Source organism: Perognathus longimembris, chromosome 28 (assembly GCF_023159225.1).
Source record: "Perognathus longimembris pacificus isolate PPM17 chromosome 28, ASM2315922v1, whole genome shotgun sequence".
Classification (NCBI taxonomy): Eukaryota; Metazoa; Chordata; class Mammalia; order Rodentia; family Heteromyidae; genus Perognathus; species Perognathus longimembris.
The window spans coordinates 54479563-54493910 of NC_063188.1; the positions used below are offsets into that span (position 1 = coordinate 54479563).

General features: G+C 37.6%; 1 long non-coding RNA gene across 1 annotated transcript; it reads right to left on the reverse strand.

The window, feature by feature from the left end:
* Positions 1–2126: 2126 nt before the first annotated feature.
* Positions 2127–13980, reverse strand: LOC125344185. The gene is made up of 3 exons (XR_007209430.1): positions 13970–13980; positions 9411–9417; positions 2127–2269 (listed from the first exon to the last, which is right to left on the reverse strand). It is a non-coding gene; the product is annotated as an uncharacterized LOC125344185 (long non-coding RNA).
* Between the last annotated feature and the right edge of the window lie 368 nt (positions 13981–14348).

Here is a 14348-nt window from a genome sequence, read left to right on the forward strand (position 1 = left end):
GATTACAAAACTAAAAGTTTCAGTACAATTAAGGGAACAATGACCTGAATCAGGAGAATACTTACAGGACTGGAGAAAATGTTTGATAGTTATTTATCAGATACAGTACTAATATATGAAATGTATAAAATGATGAAAAATTCAACACCAAGACAATAAGTAGTGCAATTGTTGAATGGGAAAATGAACAGTTTTTAAAAAAATATAAGTGTTTAATCACGTGATAAACACTTGATAAAGATGATCAATGTCCTTACCCATAAATGAGTACAAATCAAAACATAATTAAGGTTCCAGCTCATCCCCATAATTTCTATCAACAATTAAGCAAATAACAAATATTCATAAGGATGTAGAAGAATATATCTTTATATATACCATTTTTAGGATTGTAGAGTACTGAAGCTTTCTATAAAAATCAATATGGACACTTATTTAAATTCTAAAGATAGAGCAACTATATTATTCTGCTATAGTATTCCTTTGCATATATCCAAAGACTGTAGGTCAAAATATATTCAATATATACAGACAACCATATGCAAAGTAACCTGATGTATAGTAATGTAATAGGGAATCATTCTAGTTGTTAAACAATTGAATGGGTAAAGAAAATGTGGTATGTCAATAATAGTATTATTACTTTAGGAATAAGAATGAAATTATACCACATACAAGGAAATGAGCAAAGCTAATGGTAACCATGTTGAGGTAAATTAATCAGACTGAGACATGAAAATATATGCTCACTCATAAATGAAATATAATTCTTAAAAGAGAATTACAGTTATCTAAAATATTTCTAGTTGGGAATGAGACAATTTAGTTGGTGAAGGGTTAAAGAAGAGAGGGAGGGAGTATGAATATGGTGAAAGTACTTTATACACATGGATCAAAACAGGACAAAACCTAATGATATTTTTTAAAATTTTCATAATAGAAGACATGTGATGAGAGGGAATGAGAGCTGTTGTAAGTCTAATTAAAGTACACTGCATAGACACATTAACATTTCACAATGAATCTCTTTTGGCATAACTAATACATGCTAATAAATTTTATAAAATAAAAGTAAATGAGTGATAAAGGGAGACTCTGGGGCAATCAGTAGGAGGGGTATATGAAAGGAAAAGGCAATAGATGTTTGGAATGTATTTATGTATCTATGCATCTACATGTCTGTGTATCTATGTATGTATTTACCCATGTATTTATCTAAATCCATCTCTACCTATATCTATATCATCTATTATCTGTCTATATGTAGAAAGCATAATAAAATCCATCAAGCTGTTTCAAGCAGGAGGATCACAAGGGTATAAAAAAACAAGATAGAGGAGAATCCAGGAAGATGGTGGAGGTGCAGATGGGTACTCTCTCCAAGAACCCAGTTTTAGTGTTCCAGCAAAAAGTCCACAGCTAGAGAGCCACACCAAGTGAACCATAATAGTACAAAGATTTGTGCCAGAGAGGAAATACCTAGGTAGCCTGCTAAAGAAGACAGATTTGAGCACAAGCCTGTGGCAGCAGTGGTGACAACAGAGAAAACTAGGATAAGGGTGGCAGAGACAGAGTTTGCCACTTTCCACTCATGGCCAGTGTGCATCAGTGACTAGAAGCAGAAACCTTAAACCTGCAGGCCACAGACAGACATAGATTGCAGATGGTCAAACCAGGGGAAAGCATGACTACCCCACAAAAGACATTCTCACTCCTGCTCACAAAACAGTATTTGGAAGGTAGCCCATTCCCCAACACCAGAGAAGAATGCTATCTTGGACTCTGTCATAGAAATGGGGAGCAGCTAGGAGATAAATTGGGAAGGAAATGGGGCTATTTTTCTTTTTTTTTTGGCTATTACTAGTTCTTTAAAAAAATTTATTATTGTCAAGATGGTGTGCAGAGGGGTAACATATACATTTCTTGTCATACTTGTTATCCCCTTCTTCAGTTTTCTCCTGCCTTCCCTTCTACTAACCTACTTCCCTTGCTTTCATCATTTTAAAATCATCCCCATGATAGACATCATCATTCTAGTCAACAATGCTTATGAATTCTATGATTATTAACAATAAAACAATTCCTTCCAGGTTGAGTAATATGTACATTTCTTCATTTTTCTTAGTGTAATCTGACCCTCTTTTTCTCTCATTTCTTCCCTCCTCCCCACTGCACTATAGTTGCTTAGTTTGCTCTCATAAATGTCCATTGCAGCCGTTGGGCCCCTTTACTGTATTTTTTTCCACCCGCTTTCCACTCATTCTATGCCCTCCTCTCAGCTTCCCTCAGATGTGCATGTGTATACATCCTATGTGAGGTAAAGAACTTAGGGTCCTTTAAATGCTATAAGACTAAGAAGTCCTTTGCTTCTTTATCTTTGGAGTTCTTTTCAGTCTGGATATTAATGTGCATATGAATTAGTGTTTGGGCTTTACTTTTTTGGTGCCTTTCTCCAAAGATTCACTATGAATTGGTATCTTGGGTTGTTTCCTTTGTCATGTCTCTTCATTTCTAACACCTGCATATCAGGGAGACAATGTGCCATTTGTCTCTCAGTTCTAGGCTTGTCTCACTCAACATGATTTGTTTTAGTCCTGTCCATTTCCCTGCGAATGCCATTATTTTGTCACTGCTAATAGCTGAGAAGAATTCCATTGTGTACAGGTACCACATTTTATTGGATCTAGTCATCTGTAGTGGGGAATCTGGGTTGTTTCCATATCTTGAGTGTTGTGCACAGTGATAGGGCCATTTTTCAAAAGGGAAAGGGAATCTGAACAGTGAAAGTCAGCTCCACCCAGGGGAAGGTCTCCATAGCCTGGTGGGAGAAACTCCCAAGGCAGAGTGCTTACATCCTCAAGTAAACACAGAGGCAGCTCCACTCCTCTGCAGATCTGCAGTTTAGCCAGCTGTAGGAGTTAAAAAATTACTTAGGCCTGAAAAGGGGAGAGCAGCTCCAGGCTGGGCCAAAAGTGTGTCTGAGTAGCTAGCCTCTCTTGGAAAAGCCACTAATTCCAGACAGGCCATAGTCCCACCCATACTCAAGCTCTCAGAAAGTGACTCCAAGCTACAGAAAACAGCCACCTCCCTCCTGTGACACACACAAAGGAAATCAATCTAGCAATAAACTTGCCTGGGATGAGGATTACAGGGACCCAATTTCCCTATGGCAGACCCTTTTCCTGCCACCTCAAACAAACTGACTTAACAAACCAACTAAGCCATAGGAAAACTGACCACCACAAGGAAATCAGAGGCTCAATAGAGAGAGTGGACAGTGGACAAGGGAGACACAAGATCACCCAAATAAATTGAGGAGTTTTCTCTTCAATATGTAATTTTAAAAATCTTTTTTCTGTTTCTTAATCATACTAATAAGGGATTGCTCCTACAGGAGGATATAAACATCCTAAGTGTTTATACACAAAATTCCATAGCACCCAGCTTCATCAAACAAATACTGCTGACACTAAAAATATACATTGATCAAAACACATTGATCATTGGTGACTTTATCACACCACTGTCATTCTGGGTAGAGCAACAAAAGAGAAACTCAACAGAGAAACCTCAGATATAAGCAATTGTTTAGATCAACTAGACTTAACTGAAATCTATAGACTATTCCACCCAGCAATACCAGAATATACATTTTTCTTGGCAGCACATGTATCATTCTCCAAAATAGATCACATTTTAGGGTACAAAGCAAATTCAGAAATATTGAAATTACTACCTTCATTCTCTCAGACCACAATGGAATGAGAATGGAAACATCATGACAGACACAACCAATGTTCAGAATATTATAACAGAATATCTCAAACATTTATGCTAACAAATAGAGACTCTAGCAAATATTGATATGCTCAAACTAAACCAAGAAGATTTAAACCTACTAAACAGACCTATGTCAAGTAATGAAATAGACACAACAATAAAAGACCTCCCACCCAAGAAGAGTCCAGGACCAGATGGATTCACAGCTGAATTCTATAAGGCAACAAACAGAACTCACACCAAAATTCCTCAAACTCAAATTCATTCTATGAAGCCAGCATAACCATTATTCCCAAATAAGTCAGGGACTCATCAAAGAAAGAGAACTATAGACCTCTTTCTTTGTTGGACATTGATGCATATCTTCTCAATAATAATCTGGACAATCAACTTAAACAACTTATAAAAATTTTAAATTATAATAAAACAGGATTCATTCCAGGGATGCAAACATGACTCAATATACACAAGGCAATTAATGAAATTCACCACATCAATGACAGCAAGGACAAGAACCACATAACTATCTCCAAAGATACAGAAAATGCATGTGGAAAGATCCAATACCCATTTGTGATGAAAGCTTTGGAGAAACTAGGAATCCATGGAATATAACTCAATATAATAATGGCTGTGTATGACAAACCTACAGCAAGCATTAAAATTAATGGCGAAAAGTTAAAGCTATTTCCTTCAAAATCAGGAGCAAGACAAGGATACTTGCTCTCTCTACTCTTCAATATAGTACTAGAATTCCTAGCTAAAGCAAGAAGGCAAAATAAAAATATAAAGGGAATCCACATAGGGAAAGATTAAGTAAGCCTCTTTTCTCTTTGCAGATGACACAATCCTGTATTTAAAGAACCCCATAGACTCTACTCCCAAGTTACTTGAGTTGATCAAAACTTTGGCAAAGTAGAAGATTATGTATAAAATTAATACTCGAAAATCAATGCATTTTCTATATGCCAACAATGAGAAGGTTGAGGGTGAAATCAGGAAAGCAACTCCTTTTGTAATAGCCTCAGAAAACTACTTAGGAATAAATTTAACCAAGGAAGTGAAAGACCTCTATGATGAAAAATTTAAAAACATAAAACAGAAATTAAAACAAAACTAATGAAGTTGAAAAACCTCCCATGTTCCTGGACTGGGAAGATTAACATTGTGAAAATGGCAATACTGACAAAGGCTATCTACAAATTCAATGTAATATCCATCAATATCACAACACTATTCTTTAAGGAAATAGAGCAAGCAATCCAAAAATTCATATGGAGCAACAAAAGGCCTGGAATAGCAACAGTAGTGGAGGAATATCAATATCATACTTCAAACTCTATCACAAAGCTGCTATAGTAATAAAAACAGCTTGGTATTGGCACAAAAGCAGCCAAACTACCAGTGGAACAGAACTGAAGACCCAGAAATGAACCCGCAGGCCTATACACACCTAATCTTTGATAAGGGAGCCAAAAAAGTAGGATGAAAGAACGACAGCCTCTTCAACAAATGTAGCTGGCAAAATGGCTACACACCTGTAAAAATCACTAAAGTTAGATCCTTATGTATCACCCTCCATAAGAATCAGTTCCAAATAGGACCTCAACATAAAAGCAGATATCATGAAAACATTACAGGAAGGATTAGGAGAAACACAAGGATTCCTGGCACAGTTTGAAACTTTCTAAATAAAGGCCCAGAAACACAACAAATCAAAGCAAGGTTAGAAAAATGGTGTTGCATGAGATTCCAGAGTTTCTGCATGGCAAAGGACATAGCTTGCAAGATAAATAGAAAACCCTTCAATTAGGAGAAGATCTTCACTAGCCATACAATGGCCTCGTATCTAAAATATACTTAGAACTCAAAAAGTTAAGTTCTCCCAGAATATGTCCTTAAGAAACATTTGCCCCATTAATAAATGGGCTAAAGACTTAGAGATTTCTCTAAAGAAGAAATGAGAATGACCAAAAGGCACATGAAGAAGTGCGCAACATCCCTGGCTATAAAAGAAATACAAATCAAAATAACATTGATATTCTACCTCACCCCAGTAAGAATGGCCATTATGAAGAAAACTAATAACAGATGCTGACAGGGATGAGGTAAAAAGGGAACTCTATTACACTATTGGTGGGAGTATAAAGTTGTTCAACCACTCTGCAAAGCAGTACGGAGGTTCCTCAAAAGGTTCATCATAGAACTCCCCTATGACCCAGCAACCCCACTTTTGTGAATCTACCCAAAGGATTGAAGATATGGAAACAAGCACTTTGTCATTGTTATTTTTTTTTTTTAATTTTTTTTTTCGGCCAGTCCTGGGCCTTGGCCTTAGGGCCTGAGCACTGTCCCTGGCTTCTTCCCGCTCAAGGCTAGCACTCTGCCACTTGAGCCACAGCGCCGCTTCTGGCCGTTTTCTGTATATGTGGTGCTGGGGAATCGAACCTAGGGCCTCGTGTATCCGAGGCAGGCACTCTTGCCACTAGGCTATATCCCCAGCCTGTCATTGTTATTTTTAATGCACTGTGTGAAATTCTTTTTTTTTTTTGTATCTACCCTATGGTTTAACCCCTGTGGTCACTGTATTTGATTTTAGTACCCTGGATATTTTATATTTGTTTGAATTAGGGAGGGGGAGGGTGAGACAAAGGGTAAAAGGTGAACCAACGCAACAGCAATACTTACAAGACAATATGTTGTAAACTAAGTGTACAACTAGGGGGTGGAGAATTGGGGAGGAGGGAAGGTAGGAGAAGAAAAGAGGGAGGAGGTAACAAAATTGACAAGAAATGTACTCACTACCTTACATATATAACTGTAACCCCTCTGCACATCAACTTAAAAATAAAAATAAAAAAAAACAAAATAGAGGAGGATAAACATGTTTAAAGCACACTATCGACATATATAGAATTATCCAAATAAAAATAATTCCCCTTTACTATTTTGGTGCCAATCCTGGGGCTTGAACTCAGGCCTTGGGCACATGAGGTTTTTGTACTGAAGGCTAGTGCTCTACCACTGGAGCTATTACACCTTCTCCTCTGGCTTTTTAGGGTAGGTAAGAATCTCACAGAATTTCTTGTGGCTGATTGCTTCAAACCATGATTCTCAGATCTCAGGCCCCTGAAAATTTAAGATTACAGGTGCGAGTCACAGCACCCAGATCTTACTAAAGAATATTTTGAAAGGAATCCCATGTACCTTATACAGAAACATCTGCCACTTAGGACCACCATGGGACTGGTCAGTCTTCGAGCCTTGCCAGGAACATGTTGCCTTCGGTACAAACTAAACTGTACTGAGGGCATAACATTTCTGTCTTCAGCTTAAGAGCAATAGTAACATAGCAACACTGCCCTATGTCAGAGTGCTGTGTTGAGTCAGCAGTGAGAGAACAATGCTGCCTAGTAGTGGCCACACCCGTGGGCCTACATGCTCCTGGAGCTAGTTTCATAAATGTTGAGAGATACTCTGGAAAGAAGAAATAAGAATATATCTAACCTCTCAGTTTGTAGTGTTGATAATAAACTATTATATATGATTATGTAACTTAATTATATGAATTTAAATACTTACGTAATAACCAGGGGGCGGGAAGTCTTACTGCCACCGACCCACAGGAGGGGGCATGGCATTAGGCTGTTGGAGCATTAGGAGTGTGGGAGGGGCAGCCTAGGAAGTCCTGCCCCCCCCAATGCCAGCTGGCACTTGTAAGTGGGCCTGGCAGCGGGAAGGGGGCGGGGAGTCAAATGGCTAGGGTGTGTATATGCTGCCTGTTTGGAGGTAAGGAGGAGGAGAAGAGGAGAGGAGTGAGGAAAGCAGGCAAGGAAAGCGGGCGGTGCCTGCTGGAGGAGCAGAGCAGAGAGAAAGTCTGAGGCTTGTGGGGAAGTTGAAAACTGAGAACTGAGGAGGAGCCTGGAGCTTGAGGCCTGTGGGGAAGACCTAAGCCTGAGGCCTATGGAGGGGTTTGAAGCTTGAGGTCTGTGGGAGGCCTGAGGAGAGGCCTGAAGCCTGAGGAGAGGCAACACAAAAACTGTAGCATCAATTTTAGAATACAAATGTGTTGGTATTTAAAGCCTTGGGACTAGGTGAGAATCCAGGTATAAAGTGAAGATAAGAAAAAAAAATTAACTTCGTAATGTTATGCCCCCCTCCTCGCTGTCCCAGGACCACCACCAAGAAGACCACGGAGAGCCAGACGTTCTGAAATGCAAAAGCAAGGCTTTATTCAGGCAGGCTGCAGCTCGGGCCTCCTCCTACACTCCAACACAGCAGGGATTAGGAGGAAGGCCCTGAGCTGAAATCTTACAGGGTTTATAAAGGCAAAAACCACAAAGTTAAAGCAACCAAGTGTTTGAGCAAGATTGGGGTACAGGTACAGGTCTGATTGGCTCTGGGCTAGGGGCAACATTCCAGGGAGGTTAGGTTTCTTGAAGGGTTAAGTTTTGATAAGCTGCTCTGGTAGCCGAAATAATTGGTGGTCTGGGTTTGCTCACAATGCCCATTTATCTCAGGCTAGCATAGTAATTTCCTGGAGTTTGTGCAGGCCCAAGGTCAGTTAGCACAAAGTGGAGCCTGACTTCAAGATAGCTTCGTTCAAGAAATTTACAGTTTAAAGAGATTTAAAAAAAAAAAAGAAAGAAATGTACAGTTTAGCAGTTTCAGCAGAAACAAGTCAGTTCCTGGAATTCGGGTGGGCTCTGGGTTACTCCTAGTTTAAACAAACAACAAAATGGCAGCTGCCTCAAGATGGGGTCACTTTGGCCTTATAGTAAAAGCAGTGGAGTATGTCTTTGAAACAGTATAAAATTTACATCGAACATTAAAAAACAAACATTTACTTTGGTAATGACTTACTAAGCATACCGAAAATACTGTTCATATTTATAGATATGAGTTTGTCAAACTAATTGGTTGTATACAAGAGCAATTCTTCAAATACCATAGACATAGTAGCACATTAAGAGACAAAAATTGCTGGGTGCTGGTGGCTCTTGCCTGTAATCCTAGCTACTAAAGAGGCTGAGATATGAGGATTATAGTTCAAAGCCTGCCCAGGTAGGAACGTCCATGAAAATCTTACCTCCAATTAACCACTAGAAAGCCAGAAGTGGTGCTGTGGCTCAGAGTGGTAGAGTTATAGCCATAAGCCAAAGAGCTCAGGGACAGTGCCCAGGGTTCTACCTATCTAGCTATCCAGCTATTTTACTATCTGTACTCTCAGAGAAGGAGAAATGATATAAAAGATAACAGCTAGTTAAGGGAAATATATGTTTGAAGAGGGTAGCAGCTAAAAAATACTCTCAGGAGTCAATTTAAGCAAAAAATTAAGCAAAATATTTAAATATAAGTTATGTTGTTTCTCAAAGTGAGTTAGAAAGATGAAGGAAAAGAATAGTATAGTTAGTTACAATATCAACATCAAATAATGTTCAATTCACATATACACGCTGAATAAAATTTTGAAGGGATATTTCATGCTTCAATGTATAATCTGTAATGAATTTCAGAAAATAACAAATCTTTGAGTTTGTAATATTTTTTCTTTTTTGTCAAAGTGTGATACAGAGGAGTTACAGATTCATATGAAAGGCAGTGAGTACATTTCTTGTTCTACTTGTTACTTCCTCCCTCATTATCCCCCACCCCCTCCTCCTTCCCCTCTCCTCCCAAGAGTTGTGCAATTGGTTTACACCAAATGGTTTTGTAAGTGTTGCTTTTTGAATGGTTTGTCTTTTTATTCTTTGTCTCTCAATTTTGGTATTCCCTCTCCCTTTCCCAGTTTTATTACCCATATAAACAGTATCCAGGGTACTCCAACATGCCATGTGAGTTTGTAAATTTATTGTGGTAAATGTCACAATATAAACACTTAAACATAAATTTAGAACATAAAAAGAAAAGCAAACATATTTCCCCCAAATTTAGCAAGAATAGAAAGAATGAATAAATCAACAGCTTGTATTTAATAGATTTATGCCAATCTTCACTACTTAGTAGGGTAAATATACCTACTGTAGAGTTGAAGTAAACCCCATTTTTGAGGCAGTAGCCATTTTGTTGACTGTTTAAACTATGAGTAACCCAGGCCACCAATTATCCTGGCTAGCAGAACAAGCTTATTAGGGCCCAGCCGGTCAGGAAACTCCCTGCTTAACTCCAACAGCCTGGGAATGCTGAACTCTAACCGCCCCGAAATGTCTCTAGCCCTGAGCCAATCAGATCTGTACCCATATCCTAATCTTGCTTGAACACCTGATTGCTGTAACTTTGTGGTTTTTTGCCTTTATAAGCCCTGTGAAATTTCAGCTTGGGGCCTTCCTCCTAACCTCTGCTGTGTCAGAGTGTAGGACGAGGCCCGAGCTGCAGCCTGCCTGAATAAAGCCTTGCTTTTGCATTTCAGAACATCTGGCTCTCGGTGGTCTTCTTGGTGGTCATCTCGCGACTTGGGCAAAACACTACTTTCATATGTTTGTTAAACTTCACAAATTTAATAAAAATTACTTCATTAAGAAAATTTTAAGGAAGAAAAAATAATTTTTTAAAACCATATATTTTCCTTTATTTGTGCTAATACTGTGATTTGAGCACAGAGCAGAGGAGCTGATGCTTATCTTTTTTTTTTTTTTTTTTTTTTTTTTTTTTTTTTTTTGCTCATGGCTAGCTCTTTGCCACTTGAGCCACACCTTTGCTTCTGGCTTTTCAGTGGTTCATTGGAGACGAGTCTCATGGAATTCCTTACTCTGGATAGCTTTGAACTGTGATCCTCAAATCTCAGTTTCATGTTTAGCTAGGATTGCAGATGGGAACTACTGGCACCTGGCAGATACACTATAATATTTTATAGTGTACTGCAAATATAATGCTTCATAGTATAATTTCACCCAAAATATTAGAAATGAAAAGAAACAGAAAAGAATAGCCTATACTTAGTTTTTTAGTGTTTACTTTGAGTATTTAGTAGCAGTGTTTTTTTTTTTTTATTTATGGCAATGGGGTTGTAATTTTGGGCTTCACACTTGCTAGGAAGACAATGTATCATTTGAAACAGGTCCTAGCCAATTTTTCTTGTTATGTTTAAGGGCTTGTCTGTACTATAATCTTCCTAATTAAGCTTCCAGTATCCTTGGTTATGGTAGGTTATTACCATGATCAGGTATTTTTTTGTGATGTGGAATCTGTAACTTTTTTGAGCAAAACATGTCCCTCCAATTCCTTCTTCCCCAAAATTTAGATGAGATAAAAAATTAATTACCTATGATATATGTATGTGTGCATGTATGTATGTATGCATGTAACATATTATTTATCTACCTATAGGTAATGTCAGATGATGATAGTTGGTGCAAAATAAAATACAGCTTATTAAGAGCAATACAAGTTTGGAGGTGGAAGGGTGGTTGTTACCAAAACTTTCTGAAAAAGTAATATTTGAGGAAAATTTAAAATATATATGTGATGTTGAAAATAGTGAGCAACGGTGCCTCATTGGCATATTCTTATATGCTTATTATACTGGTGTGTGTGTGTGTGTGTGTGTGTGTGTGTGTGTTTGCATGTGTATGTGGCTACACTAAGGTGTGAACCCAGAGCCTGGATACTGTATGTGAGCATTTCTGCTCAAATTAACACTTTACTACTTAAGCTACAGCTCTACTTTGGGCTTTTTGGAGTTAGATGAAGATAAGAATCTCACGGATTTTCCTTCCTGGGCTGGCTTTCAACCACAATCTTCAGATCTCAGCTTCCTCAGTAGCTAGAAGTACAAGTATGATCCAACAGTACCGAGCAGGATGTCTTATTTTTTTCAGACAGTTTTACATCTATTGAGATGCATACAGTCTTTCCTTTATTCAGCTTATGTGATATACTACATTAGTTGATTTGCATGTAATTAAAAACCCTTACATCTCTGTAATGAAATTACCTTCATCATGGTAAAAGATCATTTTATGTGTTGTCCAACTTGGGTTGTAATTTGTTAGTAATTCTACCCTTTATAGTCACCAAGATTATTTATGATTTTCTTAATTTGATATCTCTTCAGTGTTTGGATGAGAAAGATATTGGCTTTGTAGATTGTTTCCTTCAATTTCTTTTTTAAGGAATATTTGAGGGACACTGGTATTAGTTCTTTGTTGGGAGACTTATTACTTCAATTCCTATTTACTGTCATACTGTTTAGTTGATCTATATATTTTTGACACAAGTTTAGTAGGCCATATGCATCTAGGAATTATTTTCCTGATTTTAGTTTCTGATGCATTATGGATTGATTCTCTGCATAACTATGATATTTGTTGTGATATCACATTTCTTATTTGTATTTCTGTTAATGTTGGTTGATGTCCTCTCTTGGTTTACTAATCTTATATATCTTTGCCAAGAAGTAACTTTATTTGTGGTGGGGTTTTAATCCAATGCCTCAGACATGTCGACACTAAACTTCTTTAGCCATGTACCCTGGCCTGTTTTGATTTAGTCATTATTTTTTGTCTGCTATGGAGTTGAACTTAGGGCCCAGGTGCTTTCCCTGAGCTCTTTTGCTCAAGGCTAGTGCTCAAATTGCTCTCTCAGTCTCCTGAGTACCTCAGATTATAGTCCTAAGCTACTAACACCTGGCCAGTTTTACTTATTTTTAAAAATAGAGTTTATTTTTTTCCTACGATGATGTGGATCTCAAGTCTACAAAGTATGACTTTATATGTAACTGGGATCACAGTTGAGAATCACCTTGCCTATGTTGTTTTGCTGACATCAGAAGTGTCTATATTCTTCTGACTTGTTTTGATCCCTCAAACCTTCCATATCAACTCCCTAATTATCTTAGATTAAAAGTATAACCCATAATGAAATTCTGGTGTTGTTTTCTTGATTCTTTCCACCTTCCTGGAGTGACATGGAATAATCTATTTAAGATTTGCATTTTATTTGGATAACATATTGAATACCTGTTCATGTATTTACTGACCATTTGTGCTTCAATACCTTAAAAAATTCCAATTCAATTTACATGCCTACCCAGTAAGTGGACCATTTTTGGTGTTCAAATTTATGAGTTCTCTATAGTTCTTGAGTGTTAACCTTCGGTCAGCTAGTGGCATTATTTTCATGTAGAGGAAAGGGCTCCTATTCAGGTGCTGTTCCATGGAAGCAAAGGGGGATGTATTTTGTGGGGTACTTATGGATCTCCGTGATGCTTTGGACCATCCACAATGAGACAAGTTGACTCTGCATCTGACTGTGGCTGGCTCAGCTCTGGGCTCCCATTCCTGCCCAAAGAGCCATGAGGCTCTTTAAATTCTGCACTGAGGATATGAGAGAAGACACATATAATCAAGGCAGAAGTCCATACAAGATCCAAAAGAAAACTATGATGAAGAGATAGAAGCCATAAAGAATGACAGCAGAATGATGCCATAGATGATAGTCTCAGGAATCAAAGATAGATTGGATATTATAGAGAAAGGTGAGTCAATTACTTAGAACAAATCCAAGAAACAAGATAAGAGCCTGCAAGAATTTTAGGATTCCATCAAAGACTTAATTTAAGACTGCTAGGTATTGGGAAATGATAGAAAGCAACTAAAGGGTTGAGAAGTATATATAATAGAGAGAATTTCCACATCCAAAAAATAAGCCCATTCAGATACAAAAATCCTGTAGAACTTCAAACCCACCAGAATGGAAAACAACATCGCACTGACAAATTATAATCTGATCAATAGAGACTAAGGGAAGGGATCCTGAAAGCTGTCAGGCAAAAAAAGATTAATTACTCATAAAGAAAAACCAGTCAGAATAATTGAGACAGTATAAGTAAGAAGACCCTGGAATGATGTATGCCACAACTTAAAGGCAAACAATTACCAGCCTAGAATAGTGTACTCAGAAAAGGTCTCTTTCATAATTGAGGGACAAATAAAAACTTTCCATAACAAGGAAAAATTGTAGCAATTAATCTCCACCAAACCAGCACTACAGAAAGTACTTTCAGATGTCCTACATATAAAAAAACTATCAAAACATGATACTGGCTGAGAAACATCCTCTTACCAGACAACCAGATAAATATAGCAAGAAATAATGAGGCACAGCCCATTCGAAGGTGGATAACATAGTAGGAATTGTCAAACACTTTTCAATCCTCACATTATTAATGGGCTTAACTCTTCAATTTAACAACACAGATTTACATTTGGATCAAAAAGCAAACCCAATCCATCTGCTGTCTTCAAGAGACACATCTTTCCCTCAAAAACAAGTATAAGTAAATGTGTGGAAAAAATATTTCATGAAAACAGCCCTACAAGCAGATCAGAGTAGCAATATTAACATCAGATACAATAGACCTCAAATTAAAATTAGTGAGAAGAGACAAAGAAGGACAGGGATCAATCCTACAGGAGTATACAACAATGCTAAATATCTATAAACCATATGCCAGAGCACCCAACTTAAACAAATACTACTTACCCTAAAATGTCACATAAATCCAAACACATTGATTGTTGATGACTTTAACAGAGAAACCTCAGACCTAAATAACGATATTGACCAAC